An 18,156-nucleotide genomic window follows, 5' to 3' on the forward strand; every position below is an offset into this window, starting at 1 on the left:
TACGGGGCGAGGCGCATCCGGTAGAGGCACTGCGGGTCCCGCATGTGCGCTTGGTGGGCTGAGGAGCTGGGCCAGACTGGGCCGTCAAAGTGTGCTCCGCATCACAACTGGGCCATTAGAAACATGTCAGACTATCTGCTGGAAATAACGACAAGGCCTTGGGCCATTACTGCGGAGGGACCCTTTAGGCTGCATGTCATGCCCCAGAGTGGAGCCAATTGCCAGTGTATGACATTGTGTGGCCTGGAGGCAACTGCTGGGACCTTCTGAATGCGTGTCCCACCATTCCCTTTGGTGTCACCGCACCTCTGCCTGGTCCACGTGGTGGTGATCGAGTGGCGTGTCACGGCCAGACATCTGCAGGACAATCGTGGCCCTAAATCGTAGTAGTGTGACGTCGTGAGGAATAGGACACGGCAGGGATCCGCAGACCTGATACTCTGAAGGAGGATGCTAGGATACAGGGCAAGCGTATGGTGAGAGCGTCGCAACGCATTCCCCCTACTTAATCACCGGTCTGGCTGCAACTCTGATAACCTGTAACAGGGGCTTAGGAACATTCTGTATCCACAACTAAGAGACTCAAGTGCGGATAGGTCAGTGGTGGCGAGGGAGATATCATTTGGAGTACTGTCCTTACTGGAGTAATCTGTCCCGTGAAATTGGCTATCGGGTGGCGCTGGAATAGTTACACCAGAGGTGCCGAACACATACCATTACATTATGGGGAAGCCGGATCGTACCCAACCAGAACTCAATTTTGATCAGTCTAAAAAACAACAAGAACAAAGCACGGATGACCAACCTGCATCGCAACATTCAGCAGGAGCAACTGGAGGGGTGACGAATGATGACATATAATCCATGTTTACTACAATCCAAGCCGCCCTGTCTAACATCGACAGGAAAATCGACTTCTTGACATGCAGGGTGGACAGGATGTCTGAAAGGCTTGACAAACACACAGAAAGAATAGACATGGCGGAGGGAAGAATATCAGAGGCAGAAGATGGCCAAGTGCAACTGGACGCAAAGCAAACAAGGATGGAGAAACAATTGACGGTGATGACGGCAAAGACGGAGGATTTGGAAGCCTGTCCCGCAGAAGCAACATTTGACTGATGGGAATTTTGGAGACGATTAACACAGGCCCAATGGAACATTATGTTGAAAAGCTATTGGTCTCCATGCTGGGACTGGACACCTTTTCGGATGTGTTTATCGTCGAGCGGGCCCACAGATCATTAGCGCCTAAACCACCGGCTGGGTCCAGACTGAGACCGATTATTGCCAAAATACTGAATTACAGGGACCGCAACGCGGCACTTCGGAAAGCCACCGAAATGGGTAAACTGTCACATGAAGGCATGGACATTTCCTTATATCCAGATTTCACGTCTTCGGCCCAAGAGGCGCGGAAGAAATACACTGCAGCGAAACAGAAACTGCGGGAAATAAAAATTCCATACGCCATGCTGAACCTGGCCAAGCTTAAAATCACTATTGATGATAAGGCACGCACCTTTACTGAACCATCAGAAAAAATGAAGTTTTTACAACAGTGGGGCCAGTTGGGCGTGCGGAGGAGATCACCAAGAAGTGCACACGGGGAGCAGTCCAACACGTTCGATGTTGAATAACTATATAACATGGACACATGCTTGACACCGCAGAGACCAGTGCACGTGCTGTTGCGAGTGCCTTCCCCTGTGCGGCGCTGGACTATAAAACTTGAACACTGGAAGGACTACGATGTGCTGATCCAGATAAGTTGCCAGTTAATATGTATAGTTGGTCATTTTACTGCAGAACAATAACTGTGAATGTCTTGTGCTTAAGGGGCCGGCGCCTGTTGCTGGATGCATGGCTCTCCTTTAATTTGAAGCAATACTGATATCAGGTAGGGAAGTTGTTTCATGCTTGGTAGGGCGTTGTCCCATGTGGCTCATGCTGCAAGTAACGGGAGGGCAGCTCTGACCCCCACGTGTGAACCACACCAATTTTGTACTCTTCTTCCTTTTCTATTTTTTGGGTAAATGTTGATTGTTACCATGGGGAGTGTCTCCACTAGTTTCAAGAAAGTGGAGTGGGAGGGGGCGGTCATGGGTGGTAAAAAAAACAATTCCGACCAGCGGCGAACTTACGACCAGACTCAAAGCAGATACTTTCAAGCAACATAGACACATACATTGGATAGGTGTCGGAACACTGACAGATGAATGGTGCCTTGAGACAATGTAGACCACTGACGCTCCTATCCTAGAACATCAGAGGGTTGCACAACCCCCAAAAGATACTCACGGTAGTGGCGTACTTAGATAGACATAAGATAGATGTGGCTTGCTTACAGGAGACACACCTCACTGACACTAGAGAGAAACAAATAGGGGCCAAGTGGGCCTCTTTCAGGCTGGCATCGTCCTATCCCTCCTACGCCAGGGGAGTCCTGATATGGGTAAAACGCACAGTGCCCTTCACGATTATAAAATCTGTGCAGAATGATCAAGGACAGTATGCGATACTACAGGGCTGCTTCGGGGGTACGATGTTGACTATTGTAAATGTGTACGGTCCGAACACGGACAACCCCTCCTTCTATGCACAAATTTGGGCACAGTTAAACGACCTCCAAACTGGCACCATACTCTGGGGGTGGGGACTTTAATACCTGCCTAGACCCCACATTGGACAGATCAACTGAAACCGACAGATATGGTAAATATTCGGCCAAAGTGCTCAGGGAAGGGTTGGCAGACTGGAACATGGTGGACATATGGAGGCAAAGGCATCCGGACAGGAGTGAAGGCACATGCTTTTCCTCAACACACCTCATGTGGTCCAGACATGACTATTGCCTGGTCTCGCGTGATGTAGGCACGTGGACCATTGATGTAGAGCACTTGCCTAGAACACTGTCTGATGATGCCTCAGTTCGAATTCACCTAGAAATCCGAACGCATACCCAAAGACAGTTCACATGGAGACTAAGACAGACGGACCTGCAAGATCAGGCGTTTAGAGAGGAGCTCCGTCAGGCAATACTAAACTTCTTTGAGTGCAATTCCGTATCGGTCAGAGTATGAGGACCCTCTGGGAGGCTTTCAAAGTCACCATACGGGGACACTGCATAAGCAAACATGCAGGCATACAAAAGGATATACAGGGACAGCTGGAAAGAATAGAGGCTGACATTAAAAGGTTGGAGCTTGAATTTGCTGAAATCCAAAATGACATGTTGCTGGCCGATATTAGAACTCAAATAGACAAATATAACGAATTTGCAGATGATGAGGTGAAATACATGTCACGCAAATACATAGACAGAAACTATGGAGAAGGGGGTAGACCTGGCAGAGCACTGTCATATAAACTCAGACCCAATCACAACACGCCATATATTATGCAGATCCAAGACACACAGCACAACACAGTATATGACACCCCAACTATATTAGAATGCTTCATTAAATCCAGTTATACACTGCCCGGGCAAAGACCTCCACATCAGACATAAGAGACTATCTAGACGACATAGCGTTGGCATGGTTGTCGGACACCCACCGAAAGTACCTCTGTCTCCCTGTCTCAAAAGATGAGATAATAGACGCCATCAACTCCCTCTCCAATAACAAAGCCCCAGGGCCGGACGGGATCCCTGGTGAGTTCTATAAAGAGTTCTGTGATGGTCCCACACTTCGCAGAAATGCTTGAAGAAGCTTACGAGGAAGGTACGGTGCCGACCACACTTAGCGAGGCACTACTGATAGCACTCCCGAAACCAGGAAAGGACCCAACCGTATGTGACTCATATAGGCCCTTATCCCTGATAAACATAGACGCTAAGATCCTAGCAAAAATAATCGCGAACAGACTACAACCACTACTTTGCAATCTGATACTACTGGACCACGCAGGGTTCATGCCGACACGGTCTACCACTCACAATATACGAACCATTTTCTCATTGTTTCACCAGATAGATTGGGATGTGCCAGCGGCCGCTGCTCTTTTATATGCCGCCAAGGCGTTTGACTCGGTGGAGTGGGACTTTCTGTTTGCCACCCTTCAAATAGATGGGATTCCCCGAACCCTTTTTAAAAAGGATCTTCTTACTTTATGCAGCACCCGAGGCACGAGTCAGGATAAATGGCTACACATCCAACCCCATAGAGGTTACACGATGCACTAGGCAGGGGTGCCCAATTTCATCAATGTTTTTTGATATAATACTAGAACTGTTGGCCTGCAAAATACGTCAGAAACATTCCAACACAGCCCTACAATTTGGCCTTCGCCCAATCGGCATTGCATTGTATGCTGACGACATGGTCATCTACACCACATATCTGGCTAGGAATCTAAACCCGCTCATTAGAGAATATGTTAGATATGAACAATATGCCGGCCTCCGTATAAATTGGGATAAATCTATCGTGATACCACTCACCACAGTCACATCGGAACCTGAACTGGACTTTCCACTGAAGTGGCAGACGGGCCCAGTTAAATATTTAGGGGTTTGGATCCACTGAGATCCAGAGCTAGTTATCAGGGAGAATTATGGTAAGGCAATGGCGAGGCTAGAAGACCAAGTAGATAGATGGATAAAAATGCCCTTCTCAATGGCTGACCGAATAGCCCTTCAGAAAATGATAATATTACCCAGATTCTTGTACCTGTTCTGGAATATACCGATATGGCTAAACAAGGCCTTTTTTTGACAAACTACGCTCTCTCCTGCAGAGGCTGACATGGGCTGGTGTGGTAATTTAGCAATGATTAGGTTAAGCATTAGCAGAAGACATCTTGTATTTAGAGACTATCTTGTCTGTTTACGGAATCCATTTTGTATTTCTGTCGGCCATTTCGTTTGCCATGTGCTCTGTCCTACCTTCCTGTTAACTGCTCTTGAAAGCTGTCTCCAACTTGTAACTGTCAAGATATGTCCACCAGAATTAGCTAACTGTCAGCCCCTCCCACTTGTTGCTAGCGCACTCTCTGTATGACCTTGTATGTATTTGAAACAAGCATTCTGTACCCTGAACCGCCTTCATTTGAGCCCCTGTGTGGGTATAAAAGGACCAAGCTCCTTCCAGTCGGTGTGCTACCTCATATTCTACCGAAGGGTGTTGTGTGAATGTAGTTCCACCTCATGAGGTTTAATAAACTCTGTCTTTTCTATTCCAGTTTCTGTGCCAACTTCCTTCTATTGGTCTAAGGACTCTGAGCAGAGAAGGGCGAATCCCTTGCACTGGTTGGCCTGGCTGAGGCTTGCTACTACACTGGCAGACTGGCTAGAATGAGCTGGAAAGTACTTACACAACCATACCACATGGGGGGCTTTGGGACAACAGATCTCCAACTATACTTGATTTGCGCGCAAGCACAAAAAGCCCACTACTGGACACAACCACACGCATACATACCTCACATTGCAGTGGAAAAGGATAGTATTTCCCCTTGACACTGCTGGCACTCCTTGCTGACCCAGAACGATACACGCCAAGTGATAAGATCCATACAATCAAATGCACTTCGAGGGCATGGCATACGCTAGCACACAGGGCACATAAATTGCCAGTATACGCAAGAGCGCTGCCGCGGAGAGACACCCTAAACTAACAGTAAATCAAGAAAAGAACACGCAAATGTTGCTTACAGACATGGGACTAATCACTATGGGTCAAATGTTCCCCCATAACACAATCATTAACTGGTCAGACCCCTCCCTATGCACTCATCAAACCCCCCTGAAGAACTTTGTGTATCTGAGACTACGCACAACGGTCAAGCCTTTATATCCAACCTTCCTGGCCGAACCAGAGCAATTAAACACATTACAGTTGTTGCTGATGGCTTCTACTTGGAAAAACCTGGTAACACAACTATACAACGCGGCACAGAATGAACAGGATGAGAAACCTCCAGCAGCGCTAGACAGATGGGAAAGAACACAAGGCGAACCAATTACTGAGCAAGACGGCGATACAGCTGCACACAGCTCACTCTTCTCACGTCCAATTGCAATTTACGCATTATACATTTCAAGTTCATTCACCAAATATATTACACCCCGGCTAAGCTGCACAAGCTGGGCCTTAGAGAGTCAGATACCTGCCAGAGATGCAACACACCAAACGCAGACTTCTCATATATATCATGGGCATGCCCACAATTGCAGACATAATGGGGAGAAGTCACGGCCACACTAACAGATATGCTGTCGGAACAGATCGCTAACACCCCCTTGGTGCGCATTTTAGACGTCAAAAAGCTCTAACGCCCTAGACGTAGGAAATTCCTAGCAGTGGCACCGCTGCTTGCAAAAAGACGTATAGCAATAAGATGGGGTAGCAGAAGGCCCCCCAGGCTCAAAGTTTGGGTCAAGGGCATGACCTACTGCAAAGAAACGCTAGAAACCTACGCAGAAGGCATCCCACAACCCTCGAGGCCAATACCTGCAGGCGTCGACAGAGACAGAGCTCTGAGCTGACTAATGGCATTACAATATTATTGCATCACCGGATTAAATACCCCATACAGGGGCTAGATATAAGATAAGGTATAGAACAGCAACAACACAAGCTGGGGTCGGCAGAGACCGAGCTACGAGCTGACTAATGGCATTACAGTATTATTGCATCACCGGATTAAATACCCCATACAGGGGCTAGATATAAGATAAGGTATAGAACAGCAACACAAGCTGGGGTCGGCAGAGACCGAGCTATGAGCTGACTAATGGCATTACAGTATTATTGCATCACCCTATTAAATACCCCATACAGGGACTAGATATAAGATAAGGTGTAGAACAGCAACACAAGCTGGGGTCGGCAGAGACCGAGCTATGAGCTGACTAATGGCATTACAGTATTATTGCATCACCGGATTAAATACCCCATACAGGGACTACATATAAGATAAGGTGTAGAACAGCAACACAAGCTGGGGTCGGCAGAGACCGAGCTATGAGCTGACTAATGGCATTACAGTATTATTGCATCACCGGATTAAATACCCCATACAGGGACTAGATATAAGACAAGGTATAGAACAGCAACAACACAAGCTGGGATCGGCAGAGACCGAGCTATGAGCTGACTAATGGCATTACAGTATTATTGCATCACCGGATTAAATACCCCATACAGGGACTACATATAAGATAAGGTGTAGAACAGCAACACAAGCTGGGGTCGGCAGAGACCGAGCTATGTGCTGACTAATGGCATTACAGTATTAATGCATCACCGGATTAAATACCCCATACGGGGACTAGATATAATATAAGGTATAGAACAGCAACAACACAAGCTGGGGTCGGCAGAGACAGAGCTATGAGCTGACTAATGGCATTACAGTATTATTGCATCACCGGATTAAATACCCCATAAAGGGGCTAGATATAAGATAAGGTATAGAACAGCAACACAAGCTGGGGTCGGCAGAGACCGAGCTATGAGCTGACTATTGGCATTACAGTATTATTGCATCACCGGATTAAATACCCCATAAAGGGGCTAGATATAAGATAAGGTATAGAACAGCAACACAAGCTGGGGTCGGCAGAGACCGAGCTATGAGCTGACTATGGCATTACAGTATTATTGCATCACCGGATTAAATACCCCATACAGGGGCTAGATATAAGATAAGGTATAGAACAGCAACACAAGCTGGGGTCGGCAGAGACCGAGCTATGAGCTGACTAATGGCATTACAGTATTATTGCATCACCGGATTAAATACCCCATACAGGGGCTAGATATAAGATAAGGTATAGAACAGCAACAACACAAGCTGGGGTCGGCAGAGACCGAGCTACAAGCTGACTAATGGCATTACAGTATTATTGCATCACCGGATTAAATACCCCATACAGGGGCTAGATATAAGATAAGGTATAGAACAACAACACAAGCTGGGGTCGGCAGAGACCGAGCTACGAGCTGACTAATGGCATTACAGTATTATTGCATCACCAGATTAAATACCCCATACAGGGACTAGATATAAGATAAGGTATAGAACAGCAACACAAGCTGGGGTCGGTAGAGACCGAGCTATGAGCTGACTAATGGCATTACAGTATTATTGCATCATCGGATTAAATACCCCATACAGGGACTAGATATAAGATAAGGTATAGAACAGCAACACAAGCTGGGGTCGGCAGAGACCGAGCTATGAGCTGACTAATGGCATTACAGTATTATTGTATCACCGGATTAAATACCCCATACAGGGGCTAGATATAAGATAAGGAATAGAACAGCAACACAAGCTGGGGTTGGCAGAGACCGAGCTACGAGCTGACTAATGGCATTACAGTATTATTGTATCACCGGAGTAAATACCCCATACAGGGACTAGATATAAGATATAGTATAGAACAGCAACAACACAAGCTAGGGTCGGCAGAGACCGAGCTACGAGCTGACTAATGGCATTACAGTATTATTGCATCACAGGATTAAATACCCCATACAGGGACTAGATATAAGATAAGGTATAGAACAGCAACACAAGCTGGGGTCGGCAGAGACCGAGCTATGAGCTGACTAATGGCATTACAGTATTATTGCATCACCGGATTAAATACCCCATACAGGGGCTAGATATAAAATAAGGTATAGAACAGCAACCCAAGCTGGGGTCGGCAGAGACAGAGCTATGAGCTGACTAATGGCATTACAGTATTATTGCATCACCGGATTAAATACCCCATACAGGGATTAGATATAAGATAAGGTATAGAACAGCAACAGAAGCTGGGGTCGGCAGAGACCGAGCTACGAGCTGACTAATGGCATTACAGTATTATTGCATCACCGGATTAAATACCCCATACAGGGGCTAGATATAAGATAAGGTATAGAACAGCAACAACACAAGCTGGGGTCGGCAGAGACCGAGCTATGAGCTGACTAATGGCATTACAGTATTATTGCATCACCGGATTAAATACCCCATACAGGGACTAGATATAAGATAAGGTATAGAACAGCAACACAAGCTGGGGTCGGCAGAGACCGAGCTTTGAGCTGACTAATGGCATTACAGTATTATTGCATCACCGGATTAAATACCCCATACATGGACTACATATAAAATAAGGTGTAGAACAGCAACACAAGCTGGGGTCGGCAGAGACCGAGCTATGAGCTGACTAATGGCATTACAGTATTATCGCATCACCGGATTAAATACCCCATACAGGGACTAGATATAAGATAAGGTATAGAACAGCAACAAAAGCGGGGGTCGGCAGAGACAGAGCTATGAACTGACTAATGGCATTACAGTATTATTGCATCACCGGATTAAATACCCCATACAGGGACTAGATATAAGACAAGGTATAGAACAGCAACACAAGCTGGGGTCGGCAGAGACCGAGCTATGAGCTGACTAATGGCATTACAGTATTATTGCATCACCGGATTAAATACCCCATACAGGGGCTAGATATAAGATAAGGTATAGAACAGCAACACAAGCTGGGGTCTGCAGAGACAGAACTAAGAGCTGACTAATGGCATTACAGTATTATTGCATCATCGGATTAAATACACCATACAGGGGCTAGATATAAGATAAGGTATAGAACAGCAACACAAGCTGGGGTCGGCAGAGACCGAGCTATGAGCTGACTAATGGCATTACAGTATTATTGTATCACCGGATTAAATACCCCATACAGGGGCTAGATATAAGATAAGGTATAGAACAGCAACACAAGCTGGGGTCGGCAGAGACCGAGCTATGAGCTGACTAATGGCATTACAGTATTATTGCATCACCGGATTAAATACCCCATACAGGGGCTAGATATAAGATAAGGTATAGAACAGCAACAACACAAGCTGGGGTCGGCAGAGACCGAGCTATGAGCTGACTAATGGCATTACAGTATTATTGCATCACCGGATTAAATACCCCATACAGGGACTTGATATAAGATAAGGTATAGAACAGCAACACAAGCTGGGGTCGGCAGAGACCGAGCTATGAGCTGACTAATGGCATTACAGTATTATTGCATCACCGGATTAAATACCCCATACAGGGACTACATATAAAATAAGGTATAGAACAGCAACAACACAAGCTGGGGCCGGGAGAGACCGAGCTATGAGCTGACTAATGGCATTACAGTATTATTGCATCACTGGATTAAATACCCCATACAGGGACTAGATATAAGATAAGGTATAGAACAGCAACACAAGCTGGGGTCGGCGGAGACCGAGCTATGAGCTGACTAATGGCATTACAGTATTATTGCATCACTGGATTAAATACCCCATACAGGGGCTAGATATAAGATAAGGTATAGAACAGCAACACAAGCTGGGGTCGGCAGAGACAGAGCTATGAGCTGACTAATGGCATTACAGTATTATTGCATCACCGGATTAAATACCCCATACAGGGACTAGATATAAGATAAGGTATAGAACAGCAACACAAGCTGGGGTCGGCAGAGACAGAGCTATGAGCTGACTAATGGCATTACAGTATTATTGCATCACCGGATTAAATACCCCATACAGGGACTAGATATAAGACAAGGTATAGAACAGCAACACAAGCTGGGGTCGGCAGAGACCGAGCTATGAGCTGACTAATGGCATTACAGTATTATTGCATCACCGGATTAAATACCCCATACAGGGGCTAGATATAAGATAAGGTATAGAACAGCAACACAAGCTGGGGTCGGCAGAGACAGAACTATGAGCTGACTAATGGCATTACAATATTATTGCATCACCGGATTAAATACCCCATACAGGGGCTAGATATAAGATAAGGTATAGAACAGCAGCAACACAAGCTGGGGTCGGCAGAGACCGAGCTATGAGCTGACTAATGGCATATCAGTATGATTGCATCACCGGATTAAATACCCCATTCAGGGGCTAGATATAAGATAAGGTATAGAACAGCAACACAAGCTGGGGTCGCCAGAGACCGAGCTCTGAGCCGACTAATGGCATTACAGTATTATTGCATCACCGGATTAAATACACCATACAGGGGCTAGATATAAGATAAGGTATAGAACAGCAACACAAGCTGGGGTCGGCAGAGACCGAGCTATGAGCTGACTAATGGCATTACAGTATTATTGTATCACCGGATTAAATACCCCATACAGGGGCTAGATATAAGATAAGGTATAGAACAACAACAACACAAGCTGGGGTCGGCAGAGACAGAGCTATGAGCTGACTAATGGCATTACAGTATTATTGTATCACCGGATTAAATACCCCATACAGGGACTAGATATAAGATAAGGTATCGAACAGCAACAACACAAGCTGGGGTCGGCAGAGACAGAGGTATGAGCTGACTAATGGCATTACAGTATTATTGTATCACTGGATTAAATACCCCATACAGGGGCTAGATATAAGATAAGGTATAGAACAACAACAACACAAGCTGGGGTCGGCAAAGACAGAGCTATGAGCTGACTAATGGCATTACAGTATTATTGTATCACCGGATTAAATACCCCATACAGGGGCTAGATATAAGATAATGTATAGAACAGCAACAACACAAGCTGGGGTCGGCAGAGACAGAGCTATGAGCTGACTAATGGCATTACAGTATTATTGCATCACCGGATTAAACACCCCATACAGGAACTAGATATAAGATAAGGTATAGAACAGCAACAACACAAGCTGGGGTCGGCAGAGACCGAGCTATGAGCTGACTAATGGCATTACAGTATTATTGCATCACCGGATTAAATACCCCATACAGGGGCTAGATATAAAATAAGGTATAGAACAGCAACAACACAAGCTGGGGTCGGCAGAGACCGAGCTATGAGCTGACTAATGGCATTACAGTATTATTGCATCACCGGATTAAATACCCCATACAGGGGCTAGATATAAGATAAGGTATAGAACAGCAACACAAGCTGGGGTCGGCAGAGACCGAGCTATGAGCTGACTAATGGCATTACAGTATTATTGCATCACCGGATTAAATACCCCATACAGGGGCTAGATATAAGATAAGGTATAGAACAGCAACAACACAAGCTGGGGTCGGCAGAGACCGAGCTACGAGCTGACTAATGGCATTACAGTATTATTGCATCACCGGATTAAATACCCCATACAGGGACTAGATATAAGACAAGGTATAGAACAGCAACAGAAGCTGGGGTCGGCAGACACCGAGCTACGAGCTGACTAATGGCATTACAGTATTATTGCATCACTGGATTAAATACCCCATACAGGGACTAGATATAAGATAAGGTATAGAACAGCAACAACACAAGCTGGGGTCGGCAGAGACCGAGCTACGAGCTGACTAATGGCATTACAGTATTATTGCATCACCGGATTAAATACCCCATACAGGGGCTAGATATAAGATAAGGTATAGAACAGCAACACAATCTGGGGTCGGCAGAGACCGAGCTATGAGCTGACTAATGGCATTACAGTATTATTGCATCACTGGATTAAATACCCCATACAGGGGCTAGATATAAGATAAGGTATAGAACAGCAACACAAGCTGGGGTCGGCAGAGACCGAGCTACGAGCTGACTAATGACATTACAGTATTATTGCATCACTGGATTAAATACCCCATACAGGGGCTAGATATAAGATAAGGTATAGAACAGCAACACAAGCTGGGGTCGGCAGAGACCGAGTTATGAGCTGACTAATGGCATTACAGTATTATTGCATCACCGGATTAAATACCCCATACAGGGGCTAGATATAAGATAAGGTATAGAACAGCAACACAAGCTGGGGTCGTCAGAGACCGAGCTATGAGCTGACTAATGGCATTACAGTATTATTGCATCACCGGATTAAATACCCCATACAGGGACTAGATAAAAGATAAGGTATAGAACAGCAACACAAGCTGGGGTCGGCAGAGACAGAGCTACGAGCTGACTAATGGCATTACAGTATTATTGTATCACCGGATTAAATACCCCATACAGGGACTAGATGTAAGATAAGGTATAGAACAGCAACAACACAAGCTGGGGTCGGCAGAGACCGAGCTACGAGCTGACTAATGGCATTACAGTATTATTGCATCACCGGATTAAATACCCCATACAGGGGCTAGATATAAGATAAGGTATAGAACAGCAACACAAGCTGGGGTCGGCAGAGACCGAGCTATGAGCTGACTAATGGCATTACATTATTATTGCATCACCGGATTAAATACCCCATACAGGGACTAGATAAAAGATAAGGTATAGAACAGCAACACAAGCTGGGGTCGGCAGAGACAGAGCTACGAGCTGACTAATGGCATTACAGTATTATTGCATCACCGGATTAAATACCCCATACAGGGGGTAGATATAAGATAAGGTATAGAACAGCAACACAAGCTGGGGTCGGCAGAGACCGAGCTATGAGCTGACTAATGGCATTACATTATTATTGCATCACCGGATTAAATACCCCATACAGGGACTAGATAAAAGATAAGGTATAGAACAGCAACACAAGCTGGGGTCGGTAGAGACAGAGCTACGAGCTGACTAATGGCATTACAGTATTATTGCATCACCGGATTAAATACCCCATACAGGGGGTAGATATAAGATAAGGTATAGAACAGCAACACAAGCTGGGGTCGGCAGAGACCGAGCTACGCGCTGACTAATGGCATTACAGTATTATTGCATCACCGGATTAAATACCCCATACAGGGGGTAGATATAAGATAAGGTATAGAACAGCAACACAAGCTGGGGTCAGCAGAGACCGAGCTATGAGCTGACTAATGGCATTACAGTATTATTGCATCACCGGATTAAATACCCCATACAGGGACTACATATAAGATAAGGTATAGAACAGCAACACAAGCTGGGGTCGGCAGAGACCGAGCTATGAGCTGACTAATGGCATTACATTATTATTGCATCACCGGATTAAATACCCCATAAAGGGGCTAGATATAAGATAAGGTATAGAACAGAAACAACACAAGCTGGGGTCGCCAGAGACCGAGCTATGAGCTGACTAATGGCATTACAGTATTATTGCATCACCAGAATAAATACCCCATACAGGGGCGAGATATAAGATAAGGTATAGAACAGCAACACAAGCGGGGGTTGGCAGAGACAGAGCTATGAGCTGACTAATGGCATTACAGTATTATTGCATCACCAGATTAAATACCCCATACAGGGGCTAGATTTAAGATAAGGTATAGAACAGCAACACAAGCTGGGGTTGGCAGAGACAGAGCTATGAGCTGACTAATGGCATTACAGTATTATTGCATCACCGGATTAAATACCCCATACAGGGACTAGATATAAGATAAGGTATAGAACAGCGACACAAGATGGGGTCGGCAGAGACAGAGCTATGAGCTGACTAATGGCATTACAGTATTATTGCCTCACCGGATTAAATACCCCATACAGGGGCTAGATATAAGATAAGGTATAGAACAGCAACACAAGCTGGGGTCGGCAGAGACCGAGCTATGAGCTGACTAATGGCATTACAGTATTATTGCATCACCGGATTAAATACCCCATACAGGGGCTAGATATAAGATAAGGTATAGAACAGCAACACAAGCTGGGGTCGGCAGAGACCGAGCTATGAGCTGACTAATGGCATTACAGTATTATTGTATCACCGGATTAAATACCCCATACAGGGACTAGATATAAGATAAGGTATAGAACAGCAACACAAGCTGGGGTCGGCAGAGACCGAGCTATGAGCTGACTAATGGCATTACAGTATTATTGCATCACCGGATTAAATACCCCATACAGGGACTAGATATAAGATAAGGTATAGAACAGCGACACAAGCTGGGGTCGGCAGAGACAGAGCTATGAGCTGACTAATGGCATTACAGTATTATTGCCTCACCGGATTAAATACCCCATACAGGGGCTAGATATAAGATAAGGTATAGAACTGCAACACAAGCTGGGGTCGGCAGAGACCGAGCTATGAGCTGACTAATGGCATTACAGTATTATTGCATCACCGGATTAAATACCCCATACAGGGGCTAGATATAAGATAAGGTATAGAACAGCAACACAAGCTGGGGTCGGCAGAGACCGAGCTATGAGCTGACTAATGGCATTACAGTATTATTGTATCACCGGATTAAATACCCCATACAGGGACTAGATATAAGATAAGTTATAGAACAGCAACACAAGCTGGGGTCGGCAGAGACCGAGCTATGAGCTGACTAATGGCATTACAGTATTATTGCATCACCAGATTAAATACCCCATACAGGGACTAGATATAAGATAAGGTATAGAACAGCAACACAAGCTGGGGTCGGCAGAGACCGAGCTATGAGCTGACTAATGGCATTACAGTATTATTGCATCACCGGATTAAATAACTCATACAGGGACTAGATATAAGATAGGTATAGAACAGCAACAACACAAGCTGGGGTCGGCAGAGACCGAGCTATGAGCTGACTAATGGCATATCAGTATGATTGCATCACCGGATTAAATACCCCATTCAGGGGCTAGATATAAGATAAGGTATAGAACAGCAACACAAGCTGGGGTCGCCAGAGACCGAGCTATGAGCTGACTAATGGCATTACAGTATTATTGCATCACCGGATTAAATACACCATACAGGGGCTAGATATAAGATAAGGTATAGAACAGCAACACAAGCTGGGGTCGGCAGAGACCGAGCTATGAGCTGACTAATGGCATTACAGTATTATTGTATCACCGGATTAAATACCCCATACAGGGGCTAGATATAAGATAAGGTATAGAACAACAACAACACAAGCTGGGGTCGGCAGAGACAGAGCTATGAGCTGACTAATGGCATTACAGTATTATTGTATCACCGGATTAAATACCCCATACAGGGGCTAGATATAAGATAAGGTATCGAACAGCAACAACACAAGCTGGGGTCGGCAGAGACAGAGCTATGAGCTGACTAATGGCATTACAGTATTATTGTATCACCGGATTAAATACCCCATACAGGGACTAGATATAAGATAAGGTATCGAACAGCAACAACACAAGCTGGGGTCGGCAGAGACAGAGCTATGAGCTGACTAATGGCATTACAGTATTATTGCATCACCGGATTAAATACCCCATACAGGAACTAGATATAAGATAAGGTATAGAACAGCAACAACACAAGCTGGGGTCGGCAGAGACCGAGCTATGAGCTGACTAATGGCATTACAGTATTATTGCATCACCGGATTAAATACCCCATACAGGGGCTAGATATAAGATAAGGTATAGAACAGCAACAACACAAGCTGGGGTCGGCAGAGACCGAGCTATGAGCTGACTAATGGCATTACAGTATTATTGCATCACCGGATTAAATACCCCATACAGGGGCTAGATATAAGATAAGGTATAGAACAGCAACACAAGCTGGGGTCGGCAGAGACCGAGCTATGAGCTGACTAATGGCATTACAGTATTATTGCATCACCGGATTAAATACCCCATACAGGGGCTAGATATAAGATAAGGTATAGAACAGCAACAACACAAGCTGGGGTCGGCAGAGACCGAGCTACGAGCTGACTAATGGCATTACAGTATTATTGCATCACCGGATTAAATACCCCATACAGGGACTAGATATAAGACAAGGTATAGAACAGCAACAGAAGCTGGGGTCGGCAGACACCGAGCTACGAGCTGACTAATGGCATTACAGTATTATTGCATCACTGGATTAAATACCCCATACAGGGACTAGATATAAGATAAGGTATAGAACAGCAACAACACAAGCTGGGGTCGGCAGAGAACGAGCTACGAGCTGACTAATGGCATTACAGTATTATTGCATCACCGGATTAAATACCCCATACAGGGGCTAGATATAAGATAAGGTATAGAACAGCAAACACAATCTGGGGTCGGCAGAGACCGAGCTGTGAGCTGACTAATGGCATTACAGTATTATTGCATCACTGGATTAAATACCCCATACAGGGGCTAGATTTAAGATAAGGTATAGAACAGCAACACAAGCTGGGGTCGGCAGAGACCGAGCTACGAGCTGAATAATGACATTACAGTATTATTGCATCACTGGATTAAATACCCCATACAGGGGCTAGATATAAGATAAGGTATAGAACAGCAACACAAGCTGGGGTCGGCAGAGACCGAGTTATGAGCTGACTAATGGCATTACAGTATTATTGCATCACCGGATTAAATACCCCATACAGGGGCTAGATATAAGATAAGGTATAGAACAGCAACACAAGCTGGGGTCGTCAGAGACCGAGCTATGAGCTGACTAATGGCATTACAGTATTATTGCATCACCGGATTAAATACCCCATACAGGGACTAGATAAAAGATAAGGTATAGAACAGCAACACAAGCTGGGGTCGGCAGAGACAGAGCTACGAGCTGACTAATGGCATTACAGTATTATTGTATCACCGTATTAAATACCCCATACAGGGACTAGATGTAAGATAAGGTATAGAACAGCAACAACACAAGCTGGGGTCGGCAGAGACCGAGCTACGAGCTGACTAATGGCATTACAGTATTATTGCATCACCGGATTAAATACCCCATACAGGGGCTAGATATAAGATAAGGTATAGAACAGCAACACAAGCTGGGGTCGGCAGAGACCGAGCTATGAGCTGACTAATGGCATTACAGTATTATTGTATCACCGGATTAAATACCCCATACAGGGACTAGATATAAGATAAGGTATAGAACAGCAACACAAGCTGGGGTCGGCAGAGACCGAGCTACGAGCTGACTAATGGCATTACAGTATTATTGCATCACCGGATTAAATACCCCATACAGGGGGTAGATATAAGATAAGGTATAGAACAGCAACACAAGCTGGGGTCAGCAGAGACCGAGCTATGAGCTGACTAATGGCATTACAGTATTATTGCATCACCGGATTAAAAACCCCATACAGGGACTACATATAAGATAAGGTATAGAACAGCAACACAAGCTGGGGTCGGCAGAGACCGAGCTATGAGCTGACTAATGGCATTACATTATTATTGCATCACCGGATTAAATACCCCATAAAGGGGCTAGATATAAGATAAGGTATAGAACAGAAACA

Source organism: Lissotriton vulgaris, chromosome 1_1 (assembly GCF_964263255.1).
Source record: "Lissotriton vulgaris chromosome 1_1, aLisVul1.2, whole genome shotgun sequence".
NCBI classification, from domain to species: domain Eukaryota; kingdom Metazoa; phylum Chordata; class Amphibia; order Caudata; family Salamandridae; genus Lissotriton; species Lissotriton vulgaris.